General features: G+C 49.0%; 1 long non-coding RNA gene across 1 annotated transcript; it reads left to right on the forward strand.

The window, feature by feature from the left end:
- Window positions 1-3,899: 3,899 nt before the first annotated feature.
- Window positions 3,900-5,245, forward strand: LOC129147253 (uncharacterized). Its single transcript, XR_008554624.1, has 2 exons — window positions 3,900-4,524; window positions 4,973-5,245. It is a non-coding gene; the product is annotated as an uncharacterized LOC129147253 (long non-coding RNA).
- Window positions 5,246-24,003: the final 18,758 nt, after the last annotated feature.

The following is a 24,003-nucleotide window of genomic DNA, read 5'->3' on the forward strand; positions in this document are numbered from 1 at the left end:
CTTGGGGAGGAGGAGGAGGGCAGGGTGAGCGCTGTAGTGATGTAAGTTTGTGGGTGGGAAGTAGTCTTATTTGCTTCACCTGAAAGGTCTGTCCTGGCAGAACTGAACAGATGCCTGTGGAGCCGTGGTCGGCAAACTGCGGCTCTCGAGCCACATGCGGCTCTTTGGCCCCTTGAGTGTGGCTCTTCCACAAAATACCACGGCCTGGGCGAGTCTATTTTGAAGAAGTGGCGTTAGAAGAAGTTTAAGTTTAAAAAATTTGGCTCTCAAAAGGAATTTCAATCGTTGTCCTGTTGATATTTGGCTCTGCTGACTAATGAGTTTGCCGACCACTGCTGTGGAGTGAGGCAGCCCACCTCCACCTGCACCCTCCTTCCCTCAACATCAGCCCTTGCCTTCACACCCTCGTCAACGTAAGAAACGTTCAAACCGGTGGAGAATTTTTTTATGAGGTTATTTAAACCAAACTGACGACAACTGCCAGGAAGCAAAATCTCAATGGTTGAGAAAATGCTCTGGAAAATGGCAGCCTTACCACTTATTTTAAATATACATATATATATTTAATTGATTTTAGAGAGAAAGGAAGGGAGAGGGATAGAGAGAGAGAAACATCGATGAGAGAGAATCATGGATTGGCTGCCTCCTGTATGCCCCCTACTGGGGATCGAGCCCACCACCGGGACCTGTGCTCAGACCAGGAATCAAACTGGCGACCTCCTGGTTCACAGGTTGATGTTCAACCACTGAGCCACACCAGCCGGGCTCCACTTATTTTATATATCAGAATCAAAGGGGAAGATGTAAGGGGTTACATGAAATTCATTGGTGATAGGTTACAGAGGCAGCAAAAAGCAAATCGGGAGATCTCTGGGATTGGATAAAAAGCAAAGTGAATAGACATGCTTCTTTTACATTTGTGGATATAGCACAGTTAGCAGTCAACAACTGACATGATAACAGTAGCAAGGAGAGGATTTGTCCTCTCTGCTCTGGTGCAGCGCTTGTGCCCTGAGGGGTGGTGGTAGGGGGGGGGGGGGGCAGGAAATTACCCTGACATTCCAAAGGTATCCTAGATGCAAAAAGATGTCAAGATTGACCTTTGTCAGGGAAGATACTGGCCTAAAACATGACGACCTGCCATGACCTGCTTTTAGTTGGGAAGTTTTCATTTCAGACCATCCTGTGTGGTCACTTTTGGTCTCCGAGTTTGTGAGGCCGCCACACAGGCCTCCCCTGAGTCAGGCTTACATATGGCCCCCTGATGTCCACACCTTTCTCTCCTAGATGGAGGAACGGAAGTCCGCTCAGAGGCTCGGCGGGGCGCTGCCATTCAGGCGCGGAGCACTAGAACTCTGCCCTGGGTCCTGCAGGTCCTGGACTCCACCGAAGGCACTTGAGCAAAGCCTGGCGCGGCGGTGCTGGGCAGATGGCCGGCTTGCTGGCAGAGCTCAGAGTAGCTTGGTAAGAGAGGGCAGGGCAGTGAAGATAAAAGGCCAGTGAGTGGGGATGAAAAGGGATAAATGGCTTCTGCAGACATTCCTGAGTAAAAGCTGCAGAGGATGCACAGAGGAGAGAAGGGAGGGAGGATGGGGGTTTTGTGCTGGCTGGCTGAGAACGAGGATGCAGAAATGGAGGTGTCAAGAGGAGGAATGACTTGAGGGTGAGCAGGACTGATGAATACCCTTTTAGTCAAGTTGAGTTAAGGTGATGATGGGATGTCCAAGTGCCAGTATCAGGAACACGATTGGAAAGTGCCTATAGGTCTAGGGAAGTGGTGCTCAAACTTTTGGTCTCAGGACGTTTTTACACTCTAAACAACTATTGAGGACCTGAAGCACTTCTGATTGAGTTTATCTATTAATGTTTACCATGATAGAAATTAGAATTGAGACCTAGAAAATATTTAGTCATTTGTTTAAAAGTTACTATAACAGCCCAGCCAGCGTGGCTCAGTGGTGGAGCAATGACCTATGAACCAGGAGGTCACAGTTCGATTCCTGGTCAGGGCACATGCCCGGGTTGCGGACTTAATCCCCATTGTGGGGTGTGCAAGAGGCAGCCCATTGATGATTCTCTCTCATCATTGATGTTTCTATCTCTCTCTCCTCCTCCCTTCTTCTCTGAAATCAATAAAAAAAAATATTTTTAAAAAGTCACAATAACAAACCCATTATACATTAACATAAATAACACTACCATATTTTCCAAAGCAAAACAAAATCTTAGTGATTATTGGACATTTTTGCAAATCTATTTTGTTTTATTTTATTTTTTTTAATCCTCACCCAGGATATTTTTCCATTGATTTTTAGAGAGAGTAGAAGAGAGAAGGAAAGACAGAGAGAAATATCGATGTGAGAGATACACATCGATTGGTTGCCTCCTGCATGAGCCCCGACCAGGGCCCAGGCCAGGGAGAACCCTGCAACCGAGGTAAGTGCCCTTGACCAGAATTGAACCTGGAACCCTTCGGTCCGCAGGCCGATGCTCTATCCACTGAGCCAAACCGGCTAGGGCACAAACCTCTTTAATGTCTGGCTGGATTCTCAAATCTGCTTCTACGTTGTTTGTTATGACAAATTGTTTAGTTGAAGCATATGAAGAAAATTCACACAGATATGCGGTTGCAAAGGGAGGATCCTATGGCCCCCGCCCCACAGGGATCCTGGAACCATACGTTGAGAGCTGCTGGCCTAGGGAAAGGGCAGGGCTTCGCATGCGTGTTTTGAAGGAATCTGTCTGATGGTGTGGGCGAGATGAGCTCTTGTTGGGAGAAGAGAGAGAGAAAAGGGCAGAGGGCCGAGATCTGAGCTTCGCTACGTTTGTGTGGTTGATCCTCATTCTTCATCAATTCCGTATTTGCAAATTTGCCTACTTGCAAAAATTCATTTGTAACCCCCAAGTCAGATTTTGGGGTCATTCCCAGACCTGGTGCAGATCGGTGGAAAATTTGAGTTGCCTGGTACACATGTTCGCCGCTGAGGTCACACAAGGTGATCCTCTGCCCTCAGGTTCCAGTTCTCATCCTGAAAAGGGTCTTTTCTGCCGTGTACTTAGTGTCACTTTTTCCACACTTTGCGCTTTGTGTTGGCGATTTCACCGTTGACATGGCCCCGAGTGCGGTGCCGAGGGGCTGTCCAGCCATCCTAAGTGCGGGAAGACTGTGATGTGCCTCAGGGAGGAGATACTTGCGTTGGATAAGCTTCCTCAGACCTGAGTTATAGTGCTGTTGGCCACGAGTTCAGTGTTAATCAATACATTAAATATAAGTAAAGCAATGTATAAAATCCTATAAAACAACATAAATCAATACATTAAATAGTGTCTTTAGACAGAAACACGCATAAAACACGGTCCTATATTGATCAATTGATGAAAACGCTCACAGAAACCTACTTGCATTTCCCCAGGTTGCAAGGGTTCAGTATCCATGGCAACTGGATGGAACATAAACACTGAATAATCTATTGCACTTAGAGGGGACGGGAAATCAGTGAAGAAATACAGAGCCCAAGTAAAGACATTCCCAGCGAGAAAAGTTTCCAAATACAGGTCCTGGCCCACCTGTCAGATCCAGCAAGGAAAGGAGGACATGGCTGATGTCCTGTCTCCATCACACCCTGGCCAGGTCCCCATCACCTCCTGCTGGACAGGTTTCTCCGCACCTTTTGCAGGCCTCTCTAAGTAAAGAAAGCCTGGAGGCTTGCCCCAAGCAGAGCATGCATGCCTTCCGAGGACAGTCAGGAGAGGGCAAGGGCTCCTCTCTTCTGCTGTAAAAGAGGGGGAAGGAAAATATCAGGTGGAAGATGACAACGATGAGTTGATTGAAAAAGGAGGGTTCTGAGGGCTCTGCGTTTTCCAAGGACAGGCGTTGCTAGAAGAGCAAACATCTTTCCGTGAACTCCAGGTCGAGTCTGGCTGAAAGGAAAGGAAGTCATAACTCTCCCCGTTTCCCCCCCTTTTATGAAATTTATTGGGGGTGACAACTGGCTGATTGGATGCAAGGTGAACGCAACTTCTCTGCCCGCGGCAGCTGTGCTCGTGGCACACTTCCGCCACCTGGTGACCACACACTGAAATGGCAAGGCCTGCCTGCTTCGAGAAGCCAGGGGAAAATCCTTTGGGTAAATGAGGAAAACTACTTCAGTGAACTGACCAGCAAACAATGGCCATTTTTTAACTAGAAATAGTAAATTGATAAGTCTAGATCAACCTAGAGTGACCACTCTTCTCTGGATTGTTGTACATTTTTCTGGTGTGTTTTATCACCAATCCCTGGTGGACAGTGAACTGATCTTGATTTGACAATGGATGTTGGATAAGACTCAAATGACCACTTGACGGCAGGAGCTAGAAGCGTTTTTTCTTCATGGGTCCCGGCCTCCCAAGAAGAATTGGATTTGTCTCCACTGGTGTGATCTGAAAAGCCAAGGAGGTCTGTCCTCTGAAGTGTCCAAAACCACAAAATTCCTGCATGAGTAACTAATCCTGTTTCCTTTACTGAATGCTCTCTTTGAAGAGGTAGGCACCATTGTGAAGGGTGCGCTGTCCAATCATTAACACTTCAGTGCGAATAGCTGTCTTAGCCACGTTCCTAGAGGGTCCTGGGAGTGGAGGGTTAAGAAAAGGGCCCCGAGTGGAGAGGAGGCTTTAGATAAGGTCTTTCTGATTATTGTGGGGCCAACAGGATGGGGGCGGGGGAGGGGGGAGCTGGTGAGAGCCTTGCACGAGGTAACTTGCTTTACTCCAACCTGAGGAGCTTGACAAAACCCACATGGCCAGCCTGCAGAGGAAGGAGTGTGTGGTGTGCCTGGGAGGGCCCTGGGGGAAATGCTAAGGAAGACTGAAAACCACGGGATCCCAAGGGGGGAGCTGGGTTCTGGGGGCGGCGTGGCGGGGGGGGGCAGTGGGGGGGGGGAGGACACTTGTTTCTTTAAAGCAAGGCTTGTAGACCCAATCCTCTCCACAGACATAAATTGTTTTGATGCCAGAGGCGTCCCAAGAAGGCTCTTGGCTCTGCCCAGGAAAGAATTCAAGAAGCAAGCCAGGCCAAAGGTTAAAGCGGAAAAGCAGGTCTTATTGAGCAGAGACCACAAGCAAGAAGAGCCACTCCATAGACAAAGGCGGACTCTCCCGGAGAGAGAAGGAAGACGTTGAGCTTCTATCTGTTTGTGGTTTCTATGGGAAGTTGCTGGTATAGGGAAACAGAGAGTGAAAAAGGGCTGGGACCCACTTTAACCTTTCCAGCGTACGTGTCATGGTCTGTTGTCCTTTTATGGGATGGGTAACGCTCAGGCACGGGTGAGGAGCTATTCATCAATCTTGGAGGAATTTTCTCTGCCCGGAGGCCCCTCGTGGCCCGCATCTCCGGTCAGCTGAGGTCATCCGCTGAGCTCCGGGTCAGGCTGCTCGGAGCGGGCCCCGGACTGAGCTCTGACTTCAGTGGATTTGTGTCGTTCTCATGCCCCTCTCCTAGTTAGTTTGGTCCTCGGTATTTAAACCAAAGATTTCACATAAAAATCTGGATTCCCAGCTTTTCCCGAAGGAAAAAAAAAGAATGAAGATACCGATGAGGAGACCTGCCTTTTCCTGTGGTGGGACTTGCTAGAACTGCATGGGGTGCTCCACTGATAAAAAGGTTTTCTTTTTATCAGTTTAATTTTTATCAAAGTTATCCATGATCATAGAGTCACATACAAGGCTTGTTACAAAAAGTAAGCAGATCTCTCTCACTCCATTTCCTGATCCCAAAATATAACCACTTTCAAATCTCCAAATAACGATCTTAGACTATAGATCTTATTTATCAACTTCCTACCATGAAAGATAAGGATTAAGCTCTTCTCTCTCTCTCTCTCTCTCTCTCTCTCTCTCTCTCTCTCTCTCCTCCCCATCCTCCCAAAATAATCACATCAATTTTGTTTAGCTCAGCATTCCGTGTTGAGTTGATCAAGGTCTACTCAGGAGAGAGAAACCACAAGTAATTAGTAAAGGGAAAGTTTAATATAAATGACCAACGACAATATAAGGTTATCTCGCAGGAGAAAGAGAACTCTAAAGAATACCCTAGAGATGAACAAAGCTGCTCAAGGAAGGACTGTCCCTCCCTGGGGCTGGGATGGCAGAGAAGGTACTGAATTGCTCAGGGCCAGAGCGCGGCCACAGTCACCGGACAAGCAGGAGACCTGCTCCAGGGCGCGGGTGGGTAGAAAAACCATGGCCAGGATGGGCAAGCAGTAACCCCCTTTCTGGAGAGCTGAGAAGCCAACCTCCGGGGTGCCAGCGCGAGTCACTGGAAATCCAGTCGTGAGAGTGCTACGGACTCTCAGAGACGCTATCTATGAGGCGCTGCTGTAACTTAATGGGGGTGAATGGCACTGGATGTCCCCCCAACCTACCCACTGCTGACACCCCAACAGTAGGAGCAAGAAGAAGCAAAACAGAAAACAGTGGAACCAGGGAAAGCCCCTTCCCCGGGCAGTCACCCTCCAATGCCCTCTACTGGCCATCTAACATCATGCCAGCTGCCAAGGAAAAATACTTAAAGGACCCTGGATCCATTTTCACAGGTCAGGCAATGATGGATGAATTTGGAGCCTAAAAGCAATGAATTGCTAATGGAGACAATTGTTTATCTTTTATGGTTGTAAAAATTGTATTGACAGTTGAACCATGTAGTATACTATAATCACTTCCCCCTCCCAACTTGACTTTTTGTTTTCTCTCGAATTAATAATTGGACTTAGTTGTTTTTGTGTAATTATTATCAGTTCCAAAACTCTTCCCTAGTTATGTAAATCTCCCTTCCTATGGGGGAGCAATGGTCTCAGTCCTAATTCTAGAAACATTTGGAGCCAGGACCACCAGTTAGGTGAGGGAGACATGGCAGCAGGGACCTATGAACCAGGAGGTCACAGTTCGATTCCCGGTCAGAGCACATGCCCGGGGTTGTGGGCTTGATCCACAGTGTGGGGCGTGCAGGAGGCAGCCAATCAATGATTCTCTCTCATCATTGATGTTTCTATCTCTCTCTCCCTCTCACTTCTTCCTGAAATCAATCTATAATAATAAAAGTGTAATATGCTAATTAGACCGGACAGCCGAATGACCTTCCGGATGTCATTCTGGACATCCTTCCGGACGAAGCTGCAGCAGCGGGGGCCGAGGCAGAGGTGGTTAGGGGTGATCAGGCAGGTGAGCAGTTAGGGTCGATCAGGCAGGCAGGCAGAGTGGTTAGGGGCGAGCAGGCAGGCAAGTGAGCGGTTAGGAGCCAGTGGTCCTGGATTGCGAGAGAGATGTCCTACTGCCAGATTAGGCCCGATGTGGGATTGGGCCTAAACCGGCAGTTGGACATCCCCTGAAGGGTCCTGGATTGCAAGAGCGTGCAGGCTGGGCTGAGGGACCCCCACACCCATGCACAAATTTTGTGCACTGGGCCTCTAGTAAAAATATATTTTAAAAATAATAATAAAGCATTAACAGTGATCTCTCTGGGTCAGGGGTGGGGGATGTCATGTGGTCTGACAGGCATTAGGTGTGAGTTAATTAAATGTTTGACCAATACAGCCAGCTAATTTTTAAGTTGATAATTTTAACTTATGTTAAAATGTTATGTTATAAACATCCAAATAGCCCTTGGCAGAAAGAAGGTTCCCCACCTGCTCTGGGTGATGGAATTAGATGAGTTTTACTTTGGTCTTTACACTTTCATTTTTTTTAAATGAATACATATTATTTTTTATTTTCATATTCAGAAAAAAATCTGGTTATACCTTGAATAATGAGCAACAAATGAATGAATGGCTAGAATGTGGGGGAAGGGAGAAAGTGAAAGAAGGATTGTTGGATAGGAGTAGGCAGAGAGGGGGAGGGCGAGAGGGAGGTGGTGGCATGACATAGAAGCAGATATCTTAGATGAAAAAGCTTGAACAAAGCCATTAGTGTTGGATAGCTTCCATTTGCCCAGCTAATGCCTATCTCTCCCCTTCTCTTCTGCTCTGTGCAAAAGTATGTTTACAGTGGTAAGTACATGAAGCACAGAGTTAATTCCTGTATTATTATTTATTAACTAGAGGCCTGGTGCATGGATTCGTGCACATTGAAAGGAAATTAATTAGAAGAAATATTTTAGAGGCTGGGGAGGGACCAGGGGAGGGCTCCAGGGTGTGTCTGGCCCATCTCACCCAGTCCAGATCAGCCAGACCCCAGCAGCAAGCTAACCTACTGGTCAGAGTGTCTGCCCCCTGGTGGTCAGTGCGCATCATAGCGACTGGTCGAACGACGAACAAATGGTCAGACGCTTAGCATATTAGGCTTTTATTACACAGGATTATTGTATTCTTTTCCATGAGAACAACTGTATACAGCCTCTTCTTTAGGTCTTGCTATGTCCTTAGTTAGGGTTCTGCCAGGATCCTGGCACAGGTCCCATGGCCACTCCCACTTTGACCTTCCACAGCATATCTGACAGTCTGCAGGCTACGGTGTCTCACACTCTGAGGCCCACCAAGACCCACCCTGAGGCCATTGCCCGGTAGCTCTATTTCCCCCAGCCAGGAAAGTTTACTTTCTAGTCTGTGTTGTGGGGACATTTTCTCATTATGTATTATCCCAAGTGTTTGGTTCTGTAGTCGCTCAATCTAAATAAGTTCATCTTTAAGGCAAATTTGATAGCAAAATTATGAAATAGGAGCAAAACCGAATCACATCAAAGAAGTCCAGCATCATGACAGGTGGCTGTAGAGAGGCTATTCATAGAGTCATTATATCCTAACTAGAGGCCTGGTGCACAAATTCGTCACCAGTGGGGTCCCTTGGCCTGGCCTGCGGGATAGGGCTGAAACCAGCTCTCTGACATCCCCCAAGGGTCCCGGATTGCCAGAGGGTGCAGGCCAGGCCGAGGGACCCCACTGGTGCATGATCGGGGCTGGGGAGGGACACAGGAGGTTGGCCAGCCAGGGAGGGACCACGGGAGGGGTCCAGGGCATGTCCGGCCTGTCTTGCTCAGTCCCCACTGGCCAGACCCCAGCAGCAAGCTAACCTACCACTTGCAGTGTCTGCCCCTGGTGGTCAGTGCACATCATAGCGAACGGTTGAGTGGCCTTAGCATATCATTAGCATATTACGCTTTGATTGGTTGAACAGACGACCAGACACTTAGCATATTAGGCTTTTATTATATAGGATTTTCTCTTTCAGCCACTAAATTGTGTACATTTAACACTTTGGGGAGAACAGGCTTACAGTAGGTTTATGGTACTTTTTTTTATTAAAGACAATACTGCACTCCTACAAATTAAAAATGTGTACATTCCTTTACTTTCAAAATAACTTAACCCAAAGCTTCCCAATGTGGGCATGTAAAGTTTCACAAGTTAGAACTTTCAAAAGTCACTTAATGGGAGAGGATGGGCCAGGCCTGCGGTATAATCTTCTGCCACTAGATGTCTCCGAGTCTTACAGTAGCACCCGAAGAAGGTTTCTGTCTATTTATAACACAGATCTCCTACCTCCCTGTGACAGTTTCATAATCCTCTTATGTAATGCTGGGTCGTCCGCTGCAGTTAATCATCAAGTTGGGAAATGGGCAGGCGGGGACCCCAAGGGCTCCATGTCCCAAATACAAGGCTGGCATCGTGGAGAGAAGGCTCTGTTCCAGGGTGACCCCGAAGAGCCCCACAGCTCTGAAATGTGTCCATGCCTCGGGCAGCGAGGGCCTGGGCGGGGAAAACAAGGAGCTGCCTTGGCATGTGACCAGGTGGATGCAGAGACCAAACCACCCTTCTTCTGGCAGTTTGGAACCGGCGGAGGAGCTCGTGGGCCTCGGTAACCTGTCTAATCTCTCAGCTCCGAGTTTCTGCCCTGGCTGCAGGCACCACGTAAAACCCTGATGCCATTACACCACCTTCCTACCCCCCACCCCCTGCCCCCCCCCCCCACACACACAGGGAACCTAACAGCCATCAAGAGCCACAGAATTCTCCCAGAATTCTCTGCTGCAGCACATCCTCAGGGCATGTCACCCGTCTGTTCTCTGTGATGTCTTCATATCTGTGTCTGTCTACCAGCCCAGACAGGGGACTCCCCGAGGGCACAGACCACTGTAGTTCAGCTCTGCACCCCCTCGGGCCCTGGGTCCAGTGCTTTCCACACAGGGGGTTTACTGTGAGTGTCTGCTGAAACCAATGCGTGGTCATGGAAGGTGTGAGGAGACTGACGAAATTATTCATCACTCGTGAGTTTTTGAATCTAAAAAAAAAAAAAAAGCTCAAATCCTCCAATAACATAAATCACCTTGAAAAATGTTATATGGAGGCTGCTTTATGCAGCTGCTTAAAAAGCCTGTCATTTCAGTGCAAGGGTTCAGTGTGTGAACGCGAATAAAGATTGTTGGGGACGAAATTCAGCTCCAGTATTTATTAGTTCTGTGACCTTGTGGCCGAAGATAGGCAAGCTCTAGATCAGTTTTGGCCTCTGTAAAATGGGAACCATCATACTTCTCATTTCACAGATTTGTTGTGAAGATCCCACAAGTTAGTACTCGTAGCATGCTCAGCACAGCTCCTGGCACAGAATAGTTCCTCACTAGTGGTTATGAGTTAGAGCCAAAGCGAGGATGCCCCTGGTTCAAATCTTTCTCTATAATTTGGACAAGTTACTTAAACTCTCTAGGCCTCAGTTTCCTCATCTGTAAAGTGGGGATAACACCACGTAACCGCACAGTGTTAGTATGGGGAACAAGTGAGAGAGGAAGCTACCAGCGCACATTGGCTATCGTTACTAGTACCTTTGAGCACTTACAGCATTAAGTAACAGCTTGTGGGTAGGTTGTTCAAGAGATGGGGAATCAGTTATTACATTAACATTCACTGTACTGGCAAACTCCTAATTTTTCTTTAAACCCTTACTTTTGTAAAATATTTTTACATGTATTGTTTCATTTGGTTCATACAACTCCTTGAGCTCATTTTAATCCAGAGGTTGGTGGTGATTAGTGAAACACGTGGCTGTAGTCTAGTCGCTCACCGGATCCACCTGGGGAAGCCAAGGATGAAGATAGGTGGGCAGAGGGAAGGAGGGGAGGAAGGAGAGGTCAGGAATGACTTGTGAGCTTTGTCTAAGCCTGTGGTTCCCACCCTTTCCCAGTTGGTGGGGTTGTTCGTGGCTCTTTTGAAAATGCAATGAAAACTGTGACTGCTCACCCAGAAAATTGTACATACACACAGCATTTTCATAGAGTTTACACAGGGTCCGATTGAGATCTGTTGCAAGCAAGCTATACTTTAGCATTTCCTTCAAGTAAGTTTTTAAAAACCCACACGGATATTACGTAATATTTATGAGCAGTGGCAGAGAAGAACTAATTTTTTTTTCTTAATTTATTTTTTTGTAATCCTCCCCCGAGGATATTTTTCCATTGATTTTTAGAGAGAGTGGAAAAGAGAGGGAAAGACAGAGAGAAATATCGATGTGAGAGAAACACATCGATTGGTTGCCTCCTGCACGAGTCCCTGACCAGGGCCCAGGTTGGGAAGGAGCCTGCAACCGAGGTATGTGCCTGTGCCCTTGACCAGAATCGAACCTAGGACCCTTCGGTCCACAGGCTGACATTCTATCTACTGAGCCAAACCGGCTAGGACTAGAGAGGAACTAATTTGATATTAGGGAGACTCATGCACCTCTTTGAGTTTGAGATTAGAATTTATCATATACATACAGTTCTCTGAACTTCTTGAACCCATTGAGTAGAGCCCAGCAGCGTGACTCAATGGTCAAGCATTGACCTATGAACCAGGAGGTCACAGTTGGATTCCTGGTCAGGGCACATGCCCTGGTTGTGGGCTCAGTCCCCAGTGTAAGCCATGCAGGAGGCAGCTGATCAATGCTTCTCTCATTATTGATGTTTCTATCTCTTCCCTTCTATCTCTGAAATTAATAACAATATATATTAAGAAAAAAGTTAGTTGAATAAATGACTAGTTTCTTCTGTTTGTTTGTTAATCCTCACCCGAGGATATTTTTCCATTGATTTTTAGAGAGAGTGGAAGGGAGGGAGGAGGGGTAGAGAGAGAGAAACATTAATGTGAGAGAGAGAAACATCAATGAGGTTGCCTCCTGCACACGCCCTGACCAGAGCTGGGGATGGAGCCTACAACCAAGGTATGTGCCCTTGCCCAGAATCAAACTCAAGACCCTTCAGTCCACAGGCCCACGCTCTATCCACTGAGCCAAACCGGCTAGGGCATAAATGACTAATTTCTACAGTCAGCATACGAACAAGGGCAACCGAAGTGTTTCCACTTAAGCAATTGCTGCCTGTGGGAACCTTCGTTAACAGGCACCGTTCTTCCAAATGACTCCTGTGCTGCTGGGGGCACTTTGTACTTTTTTTTTTTATATATAGTTTATTGATTTTTTACAGAGAGGAAGGGAGAGGGATAGAAAGCTAGAAACATCAATGAGAGAGAAACATCGACCAGCTGCCTCCTGCACACCCCCTACTGGGGATGTGCCCGCAACCAAGGTACATGCCCTTGACCGGAATCGAACCTGGGACCTTTCGGTCTGCAGGCTGACGCTCTATCCACTGAGCCAAACCGGTCTTGGCTGGGGGCACTTTGTAGATGGCGACCTCAGCACCTGCCGACCTACCCACCCTGTGAGCCACGGTCGGGTTCAGGGCAAAGACCAGACTGTCCAGGGGTTTGAGCAAGGCCATGAGCCTCTGCTTTTTTATTCATGGAGAAATGCTTCCTAGAAACCTCCCTTCGGTCCTCAGAACAGACCAAACGCTGGCAGTCGCCCTGGAGCAAAGCCTTGGAGGTTCCCTCCTCTACCAGAGGTAACCTTGCAGCTGCTGCATCGTGGGGAGATGCAGGGGGTCCGGTTCAAGGTGGGAGGAGGCCAGGGAAGCAGTATATTCCACCTCGTACAGAAGTATTTCAATAATTCAACAACCAGTACCACCATTCTGGTGTGTCCCAGCTAAGCATCAGTCCCGCTCTCCTGTCTCATTGACCAGAACTGGGCCATACACCCCACTCCTCGCCAGTCACTGCTCAGGGAAACAGAGTTGCCATACGTGGTTTGGACTAATCATGATTCATTCCCAGGGATAACAGAAATGTCTACCTGCTAACCCCATACAATTGAGTATGATTTCGTTGTTCATCTGGTCAACATTGATTGAGCACAGTACCTCATGCTGGCAATGAGGAAGGATGGGGGAGTGTGGCCGAGGGAACATGAATGGTGGGTAAGTTGTTTTTTTAATCCGTCAAAGTCCATCATTTACCTTAGAGTTCACTCTTGAGTTGTACATCCTGTGGGTTTCTATAAATGGGTAATGGCATGTACGCACCATTGTAGGATCCTACAGAGCCGTTTCCCTTCCCAAAAAGCCCTCTGTGCTCTACTGACTCGTCCATTCTTTTTTTTTTTTTTAAATATATATTTTATTGATTTTTTACAGAGAGGAAGAGAGAGGGATAGAGAGTTAGAAACATCGATGAGAGAGAAACATCGATCAGCTGCCTCCTGCACACCCCCTAATGGGGATGTGCCCGCAACCAAGGTACATGCCCTTGACCGGAATCGAACCTGGGACCCTTGAGTCCGCAGGCCGACGCTCTATCCACTGAGCCAAACCAGTTTCGGCTGACTCGTCCATTCTTACCCACTAACACCTGGAAACCACTGATCTTTTCTACTTTTTTATTGATTTTTTACAGAGAGGACAGGAGAGGGATAGAGAGTTATGAGAAACATCGATCAGCTGCCTCCTGCACACCCCCTACTGGGGATGTGCCCGCAACCAAGGTACATGCCCTTGAACGGAACCGAACCTGGGACCCTTGAGTCCGCAGGCCGACGCTCTATCCACTGAGCCAAACCGGGTTAGGGCCCCACTGATCTTTTTATTGCCCTCATCGTTTTGCCTTTTCCAGAATGTCTCGTAGTTGGAATTATACCGTGGGCAGCCTTCTCACAGTGGCTCCTTCCACTTAATAAGTATTTCCGTTTCCACCATATCCTTTTGCGGCTTGAAAGCTCACTTCTTTGTCGTGCTGAGTAATATTCCATTGTCTGCATGCACCACGATGGTCTCTCCTCTCGCCTACGGAAGGACTTGGCCACAGCTTTTGCACCTGCGCGACTGAGAAAATGGTAAACATTTATACCTGGCGGAGTTACTAATCCTAGCTGAACATCAGTCCTGCTCTTACGTCTCATTGACCAGAACTGATGTTGGTGCTTAATAAATGGTTTAGATCAGTGGTCGGCAAACTGCGTCTCGCGAGCCACATGCAGCTCTTTGGCCCCTTGAGTGTGGCTCTGCCACAAAATACCACGGCCTGGGCGAGTCTATTTTGAAGAAGTGGAGTTAGAAGACGTTTAAGTTTAAAAAATTTGGCTCTCAAAAGAAATTTCAATCGTTGTACTGTTGATCTTTGGCTCTGTGGACTAATGAGTTTGCCGACCACTGGTTTAGATGATTTCAAACAAGATTCCCAGCCAAAGATGCCATCGCTTGCCCCATAGGATTTGCCTTTTGTTCATTTTGTCCAGTTGCTTCAGGCAGAGAACATACTTAAAGGAAACCCCTGTTTCCGAGCGGCCGGTTCTGTGTCTCGGCCTCCGCTCGGAACCCGGGTTTTTATAGACGTCGTCACTGGAAATGTGAGCTGCTGGCCTTTCCTTCCTGGGTGAATGCTTATTTTTCAGTAAGTTGTTTCTTTCAGAACAAGGCTTGGATCGGACTGTTTAGTTGCTTTATTCCAAAGTGGATACAATAGTTTACCTTAACTCACCCCAGGCCTTGTGGGTGCTAACCACAGCCCTGCGGCCGGGCCTCCCTCCGGCGCTGGCCTGGCGCCCCTCCCCCGGGGCAGGGCAGTGGTGTCACCGTGCCCACCGACGGCACAGGCCCACGGGGAGGGTAAGGATTGAATAACCCTTCTGAGACCCGCTCCCCCGTCACCTGATCTCACCCGGACTTGCCACGCTGTCACGGGAGTCCAGACGGAGCATTTCTAATTCAAATCACTTCTCCGGGAGGGAGATGCTTATTTGATCCCAACATGGAACTCGTGATTCTGCTAAGAGCCAGTTCTGCTTTGGGAATGTTTCCAGAAGCCCTGAGCTTGGTTTTACTCGGTTAGGCAGCCTGCCCTCCTCTCCTCCTCGGGAAGACGGCCTGGGGTCCAGGCCCACGTGTTCAGGACGTGGTCAAGTGCAGCTTTGATGCAGTGACAAGACAGCTCCCACCCCCTCTCCCTAGGCCTCTGGGCCCTCGGGAAAGGGCAGGGCGGGCCTGCAGCCTACTGTGTCCTCCGGCCAGAAAACACGTTCTCTGTGCCCTGGCTGTGTGTGCGCGCGCACACACACACACACTACACACACATACACATACACACACACACACACACACACACACATACACACACACACACACTACACACACTACACACACACATACACACACACACACACACACACACACACATATACACACACCCCAGGCCACTGGCCGGGCTGCCTGGGTGTTCCCCACAGACAAAGCTACTTCCCCAAGGTGACCTTATAGGAAGAAAGGCCCAGCAGCCTGGCCCGAGCCCACTTCTCAGGCTGATGGAGAATCCGGGAGCTGAGATTCCTCTTCCCTGCTCACCCGTTCCCCTCTGCAAGTTGTTCCTTTTTCTGATAAAGCGTATTCCTTAGTCTATGTCATGTGACTTGTGAAATTCATCCCAACCCCTGGTGCAGGACAGAGGGGGGGGGACCAGGAAGGGACCCAGCGTGCTTAGCATTACAGCGTGAGGCCTGCCAGTGTTGTGCCCTGGGAGGGGCCCTCACCCCTTCTGCTCTTCCTGCTGATAGGGACTCTGGCGGGGACAGAATAGCTCTGGTGAGCAAGTAACACCTGGGTCTCTGCGGCCACGAGAGTGGGCTTGCCCGCAGAGAAAGGTGGCTTGGAGTTGATCCTAATGCGGCCAGCGCCAGGCCCCCGCAGGAGGCTGAGGCCCCGCACAGCCCGTCACGGAGGAGGGGAAGCCCCCATCCCAGCCACCTCAGTGCCAAGCAACCTGGATTCACACCTGGCCACTCAGCAGGAAACGCTGTCTCTTTCCATACATCTTGTAAGCACTGCCGTCTCCAAGGCAGGTCTCATTACCCTGACTTATCCCAGTAGAGGAGGGAGCGGAGGGACAGACACTTAAAAGGCTTGTCTCAGGTCACTTGGCTACAAATGACAAGACTGGAATTTAAATAAGACTGTACAGTCTTATACCCTTTTTCTTTATTCTTTATTCAATCATGTGTTTAGCTTTACTAAACACGTGATTGAATAACTGTCAAGAATGCATTTCTGCCGAAACCGGTTTGGCTCAGTGGATAGAGCATCGGCCTGCGGACTCAAAGGTCCCAGGTTTGATTCCGGTCAAGGGCATGTACCTTGGTTGCGGGCACATCCCCAGTAGGGGGTGTGCAAGAGGCAGCTGATGGATGTTTCTCTCTCATTGATGTTTCTAACTCTCTATCCCTCTCTCTTCCTCTCTAAAAAAAATAAAAAATAAAAAAAAAAAATCAATAAAATAAGAATGCATTTCTCCTCAGAAATCAGGGAGGAATATGTCCTCTGGAACTAGAAAGTTAGTGAATGAATGAATGAATGAACGAATGAATGAATGATCCTACTTCATTTTTTACAAATAGAATCATCACCCACAGCCTCCTTGTGCTTTCTGTCTCCTCTTACCCGGCTCATGAGGAGTTCTGGCAGTCTCCATCCTTGCCGGGGGGGGGGGCCATGGGCCATGGGGTCAGCCTCTCCCTCTCTTGGGCAGTACAGTGGGGGAGCCCTGAAGAGGGAGCTAGAAACCTGGGCTTTGAGTCCCAAGACTTGAAGAGCTCAGCTGCCTCCACTCTAGGAGCGAGCGAGAGGCGCACCTCCAGAGGTGTTGTGGGGTGCAGAGGAGGTGGCGTGTCTGCCAGCAGCTTGAGAAGCACGCGGTGTGGCCGCAGGGGTCGGCTTTGGAGCAATATGGTCCCACACCTCCCCGCAGCCAGGGACCCTGCCCTCCAATAGGGATGGACATCAGGAGGATGGACCCGGGCCCTACCCTCCGGGTGTAGAAGCCTCCACAGTTTGACCCGCGTGTACCTTCCTCTCCTCTGGCCCCACACGTCCATTCTCATCCTGACCCATGACCCCCAGCAACTGTGATGCATTTTACAAAGAATTCAGAAATACAACAGTGGAAGTTTGCCCCTGGAACGAAACATGACTGGGCTTGTATCCTCACTAGGGGGTTCAGGGAGAAATTCATCAGAACCCCCAAGATTTGCTACTTTTCCACCAGCTGGTAGGACACTCATCTTCTTAGAGACGGGGAAACGGTTTTTCCACCACCCAACCCCTTCTCCCCATTTTTCTCACTCTATCTCAGGCGTCCTCAAACTACGGCCCGCGGGCCACATGCGGGTGTTTTTGCCGTTTTGTTTTTTTACTTCAAAATAAGATATGTGCAGTGTGCATAGGAATTTGTTCATAGTTTTTTTTTTTAAACTATAGTCCGGTCCTCCAACGGTCTGAGGGACAGTGAACTGGCCCCCCGTTTAAAAAGTTTGAGGACCCCTGCTCCATGGTATGACAGAGGTTCGCAAATCCTTTCGGATAGCGAACATTGTGGGTTTTGTGGAACGTTCTGTCTCCGTGGCAACCGCTCCCATCTGCGGTAGCAGGAAAGCAGCCCATGCCGTGTGTGAATGACGGGGTGGCCGTGTTCCGACAACTTAGCCTACAAAAACAGGTGTGTTCGCTGCCCCTTGATGGACGGTGGAAACCCTACGATCTCAGGCTCGAGACCTCAGCTTGCGATGCTGAGGGCCAAGCTTTGAGAATCCATGACACACTTCTCTCCCTCCAGCCCTGCTCCTGGCATGAGTAAGTCATGGCTTTGAAGATTTGTTGCTTTTCTGAGAGGGACTTATGAAAATCTCCTGAAAGGCCAGAAGACAAGAATTGGACGACTTGCTCTTTAAGTTTCTATTCTCCATCCCCTGAAATCTGCTGCGTGCGTGGTGGCAGGAAGGCGCTGCTATAAGGATGCGGCCAGGAAACAATAATTCGTAGCCTCTCAGATCTTACCCCACGACAGCCGTGGTTCTCACAGGGTGGTCCCCAGGCCAGCAGCGCCCGCATCCCCTGGGAGCTCGCTAGACACGCCAGTGCTGGGTGAGAAACCAGCTGAGGCTGGTAGTCCGTGTTCACAGTCCCTCCGGAAAAGCCCGCTGCGCACTAAGGTTGGAGAGCCCTGCCCCGGCTCTGTCCCCGGCACCTGGTTCTTGCCTTCCTAACGTTGTTCATGCTATTTGCTCCTCCTCGGTGCTTCGCACGGGTCTCTGCCGCCCTTCCTCAAACCATTCTACCCCTAAAACTCATCCAAAGAGTGTGTAGTGCCTGGTGACATGTCCCACCGTATCGTCATTGTTATCTATTTCTTCACCTTCCAACGTTCTGCATGTCAATGTGTGGCCTCTGTCAGGGACCAAGAAGCATTTCACAAATCAGAATCGTGTCTGAAACGTCACCTAGCCAACTTTCCTGTCTCCTGTCAGTTTCCTAGGAGGGATTCTAAGAAGGGTCTCAGAGCCTGGGGCGTGCCGAGGGAGAGCCCTAAGCGAGTGGGGGGAGCAGGGGACAGAGAAGGGGACATGCTAAGCAAGACGGTGGCTCAGGACAATGTCTGCCAGGAATTTGAGGAGCGTAAACCACACCCCTTTTGAGGCAAAGCGTTGGCACCGTGTTCTCCCCGTCAATCAGACATGGGCTGAGGGGCACCACTTCCTGGGTGAGGAGGTGCCCATTAGCCAAGGCCACTTGTCCAGAGAGGGTGGCAGCTGTGAGCCATCTACGCCTTCAAGCATAGCGGTCTGACCAGGCAAGGGGAGCTGGGCAGGGCTCTAACACCATTTCTGTCGTATACAGAACAAGTGTTCAATGCATATTTGTGATCAATTGACTCCTACTGGTCCCATTGATATAAGAAAATACTACTGTAAAAGAATACAACGCTCACCCTGGACGGGTGGCTCAGTTGATTGGAATACTGTCCAATATACCAAAAGGGTTTAAGGTTTGGTTTCTGGTCAGGGAATGTACTAGAGACTGGTCTCTCTCTCTTTCTCTCTCTCTCTATCTCTCTCTCTCTCTCTGTATCTCTTTGTATCTCTCTCTCTAAAAATACTTAAAAAAACATATGTCTCTAGTCCCCATGAAGTGTTTTACAGACACCGTTGTTGAAGGAACACCAAATTCACAGTGTAGTGTAGCACAGGAGTGGCCTGGAGACCCAGGCCTCCCTCTATACGGAGGTAAGTGTGAACATGGGGGTGCAGAAAGAGAAAATGGACCATCTGGAACCATTGAGAAGCAGAAGGAAAAGTTACAGCCCCAAGCATCACAGCCCTCCTTGAATAAGTGCGATTTCTGTGTTTCATCTGGACTGTGAGTCATTTCCCACTTGCTTCCCCTCAGCCTCCCCAAAGTCCAAGTCAACCAAAAAGGATCTCCAGATGGCTCACCCACGATTAGGTCCTCTTTGATTATTCCAGGAGGATTAATTAGTCACCACCACCAGGATGAAGACCAAATCAAGAGGCAACGTGGCAGAGAAGGAGAGAGGGAGGGAGGTACGCCTGCCGATGAGGTGAGCACAGACGGGCCTGTGGATTTCACAGATGGCGTGTCATTCAAGAGCTCCTTTGAGAAATGCCAACGTAGGTTGGACCAAGTGTGTTAAACAGTCCAACTCCGTGATTCACAGTCCTGGCCGCACGCTAGAACCACCTGGGAAGCCTTAGACATGCTGATGCCCAGGCCCTGCCCCCGAGATGCCCTGTGAGTGGGCATCAAAGCCCGGGACCAACACTTCTTTCTGTAAAGCTCCCTGGATGATGTCAACGTGCACTGGGTGTTGTGGACGCTGTTGTAGCACTTGCTACTCATTTGAACTGCAGTTCAGGTTTATTGCATCTCCCCAAGTATTTCTCACGTGTCTCCACTTGACACTACGAAGCGACCAAAGAAACGTGGCGCTGAAAGGAGCAAAGGATTTGGGACGTCAAAAGGGTGGGGTTCCAAATCCAACTCTGCCTCTTCCCAGCTGTGTGACGTTGAGGAAGTCACCCAAGTTATTTGGTCCTCAGTTTTCTCACCTCTCACATACTGGGCCCAGCTGGGGAGAGCGGCTACAGCGTTCAGACAGGTTCAAGCCTGGGACACCTGAGAGGGCACGATCCTCTCGTGGCAAAGCCACGTGCAAGTCCCAGCACAATTACAGCCAAAGGCTGTGGTTGTAAGCTTGACCTTATGGTCTGAACCTGTGGTCCCACGTGGCTGAGTGATATGGGCTGTGGGAGGTGCAGCAAGTAAACAAAGCTTGATCAGGTGCATGTAATTGGGTAGATTCAAAACCCGCGAGAACGTTGTAAACATCTTGACCACACCCTTACTTTGCCACGTGGAAACTGGCTATAAAATAAAGACTCGGGTTGCAGGCCGCCGTGCTGTCTCTCCATCAGAGAGGGCAGTGTCCTGCTCAGACCCAGCTTTCTTCTCTTGTCTGTCTTTTCTAAATCCTTCACCGCCCCCCACCCCTCTCAGGTTCACCCTTGGCTGTGCTGGCACGGCACACCCAACAATATGAAAATGAGAAAACCTGGGGTTAACTCCTTCCTCAGCTCTTAAACCAACTCAGAGTTCACACCAAGGACAACTATTTCCAGGATCCACTGTCTTGAACTTCACAGAATGTTTCTTCATGTTGGAGCTGAAAACATCTACCGAGTGACATTGGTTTCTAAAGCCTCTGACACTCCAGGGATTTACCTCCTATGAACCCGCTGCTCCTAGAGTTCACTTCCACAGCTCAGTGACCCTGATTCTTATTCCTTCTTTGCTCATGTGATCATCCTCTCAAATACCCGCTCCTCCACCTCTTCATCCCACTACCTATCCCTGAAGTTTCAAGGCCAGTCCCTCTTCCCCTAAAAATCTTTGGAGATTAATGCTGCTCACACCTATTTCTCCCTCTTCCATTTCTTAACTCTTTGCCAATTATGAGGCACCTACTGTGTGCCGAGCACTGGTTAGGTGGTTAACATATCATTTTTAATCCTCAAAGCAACCTATCAAGTAGGGCTCTTCACACTTTACAGATGAGGAAATTGAGGCTCCAAAAGATCATGTAAACTCATCTGAGGTCCTGGTACAAGAGTCAGGGCTCAACCCAATTTGTCTGGCTCCAAAACCCATACAGTTTCCACCGCTCTGTGTTGCCTCTGAAGTAGAACATTTGTCAAATGATGGATTTAAATATCCATGAATAAATACAAGTACTATATGTTAAATGGAAGCTTGAGGGGAAAGCAGGGAAATCTCTTTGGTCCTACCTTCTCTGAACAGGAAACTGACACATCTGTACAACCTCAGCTGAACATCTGCTTGATGTGGTTAATTTATCATTCAGTTGGATGGTTTATGTCCAATTTGACATAGTCACTAAGATGACCTAAAAATTATAAATTCCCTGAGGGGGTGGCGTTATGAAACAGAACAGGATTAAGGCCAAGGGTCCGAAGTTCTAATTGTATCACTTTTGCTGTTAACTTGCTGCATGACTATGATTGAGTCACACAATCTCTCTGGGCTTCCATTTCTTGTTAGATAAAAGGAAGGACTGAGACTACATTAGTGGTTTTCAGATTTGACCTTGAGAAGCAGAACCCTTATATATGTTAGAGGTGTTTTGTTGAAGTGTGGGAAGACAAGGAGACCCATATCCTGAGGGACCCCCAATTCCCCTTCTAGGAAATCCCAGAGGTAACTTCAGGGGACCTTTTTGAAGTCCACTGGGCTAGAAGCTGTTCTCCCAGGACCCCTGCTGTGAAGTCCTGTGGTCCTGTCTCTCACTGGCGCTGGACAACCCCTCCAAGCAGTGCTTTCTGCACTGAGGTGCTTACTGTGGAGAGCGGCTACAGCGTTTGGACAGGTTCAAGCCTGGGACTAATGAGAGGGCACGATCCTCTCCTGGCAAAGCCACGTGCAAGTCCCAGCACAATTACAGCCAAAGGCTACACTTGTAAGCTTGAACCTATGGCCCGAACCTCTGGTCCCACGTGGCTGAGTGATATGGGCTGCGGGAGGTGCAGCAAGTAAACAAAGCTTGATCAGGTGCATGTAATTGAGTAGATTCAAAGCCCAGGAGAACATTGTAAACATCTTGATCACACCCTTACTTTGCCTTGTGGAATCTGGCTATAAAATAAAGTCTTGGCTTGAAGGCCATGGCGCTGTCTCTCCACCAGAGAAGGCAGCATTCCACCCAGCCCCAGCTTTCTTCTCTTGTCTGTCTTTTCTTAATCCTTCACCGTCCCCCGCGCCTCCCTCTCCCCACCAGGCTCACCGAACCTGGCTGTGCTGGTTCAGCACATATGGTGCCCAACGTGGGGCTGAGTATGGGGAACAGGGGCCTGAGTTTGGGGGAACTGCAGGCTCACCCATGGCCCTGCCGGCTCACCACACTTACTGAATACTTTCGGATGACTAGTGGGACTTTTCTCGGATCTTGTCCACCAGGCACATCCTCCTAAGTGCATGCCTGCATCCTCCTCCCTGACTTCCTCTTGCATCCTATCATTGATTAGTTCTATTTGGCAAGTTTGTCTTTAATTTCCAATCCTCTCTGCCAAGTTCTTAGCTTGTCGGATGAGCTGGCCGTGAGGACGATGATGCATACATCCACTGGGGATTCTGGGAAAGAGGGGACTTCCCAGAGGATGTGTTTCTGTGATCGCTACAGCCTTTCTCTACGAGGGGCTGTTGGGCGGCTGGTCTCAGCCCTGAACTGGGAGAGTCACATCTACTCCATCCGTTAAGCCTGCTCCGACCCCATTAAAGGAGGAGGAGACAGGGTACTTCCTAATCGATGATGCCTCTATTAAAAATTTATACCTTGTAAGCTGTTACAGGGCTTAAATCAAAACCAGGATGCTATGGTTACAGGGAGAAATGAAGAGCTGTCTCCAACTCTTGCATGTCAGTTTGAGTCTTCCGAGAAACAGTTAGCAAGAGAAGCAAAGAAAGAAGCCGAAGCAAAGAGGCAGAGCAAAATGCGGTTAGATGTGCCAGAGAAATGGGGGCAATCCCTATACCGGATAAAGGGGAGGAGTCGGGATTGGGCAGGGTGAGGCTTCCGACCACAGTGCTGGTCTGCCTCCTGGAAAGGACAGCGGGAAGGGGTGCTAGAGAGAGGAGCCTCTGACTGCAGCGCAGCTCTGAGGGAGTCTTGGCTGGCAACTGAGGAGTCCCCAGGCAAAGGTTGCCCACTTGGGGAGTCCCGCTCGGGGCAGGCACACCCAGCTCCCTTGTCTCTGGTGCTCAATCATTGGCTGGGAAGAGTCCTGCAGAATGCTCAGGCTCTCTCTCCAAACCAAGGTCATAACCTTGGCTCTCATGGCAATCATTTGGAGAGTTTTACGAACTATACGTAAGCCTAGACCCTGTTCTTAGTGATTCTGACTTAATTGACCTTGGTTGAGAAACTGAAGATACAGTTGGCCAATGGCCAGACTACATATGACAACAGAACTCTGACCCATCACCTGCAGCAGCCAGCCCAGGAAACCCAACTTGCAACCTTTGTAGCAACTGGCCCCAAACACACAGGACTGCATCAGATCTGCCAGCTTCCCTGATTTTATCCCCTGCCTCAAAGTTAGGGCCAACCAGGGAAAGTCCAATGTGCACCCCTAACCAACCACACAGGATGCCCCAGAGCTCGTTAGCCTACCTCTAGCTTCCCCGTGCCAACAACCCACAATCTAGGCACACCTAGATTTCATTTCATTCCCTTTCATTTCTCCATAAAGCTTCCCCCTCCTCTGCCTGCCTTTGAATCTCTCGCCAAACGCAAGTGACGCCTGCTAGTTCTCCTT

This window comes from Eptesicus fuscus, chromosome 19, assembly GCF_027574615.1.
Source record: "Eptesicus fuscus isolate TK198812 chromosome 19, DD_ASM_mEF_20220401, whole genome shotgun sequence".
Classification (NCBI taxonomy): Eukaryota; Metazoa; Chordata; class Mammalia; order Chiroptera; family Vespertilionidae; genus Eptesicus; species Eptesicus fuscus.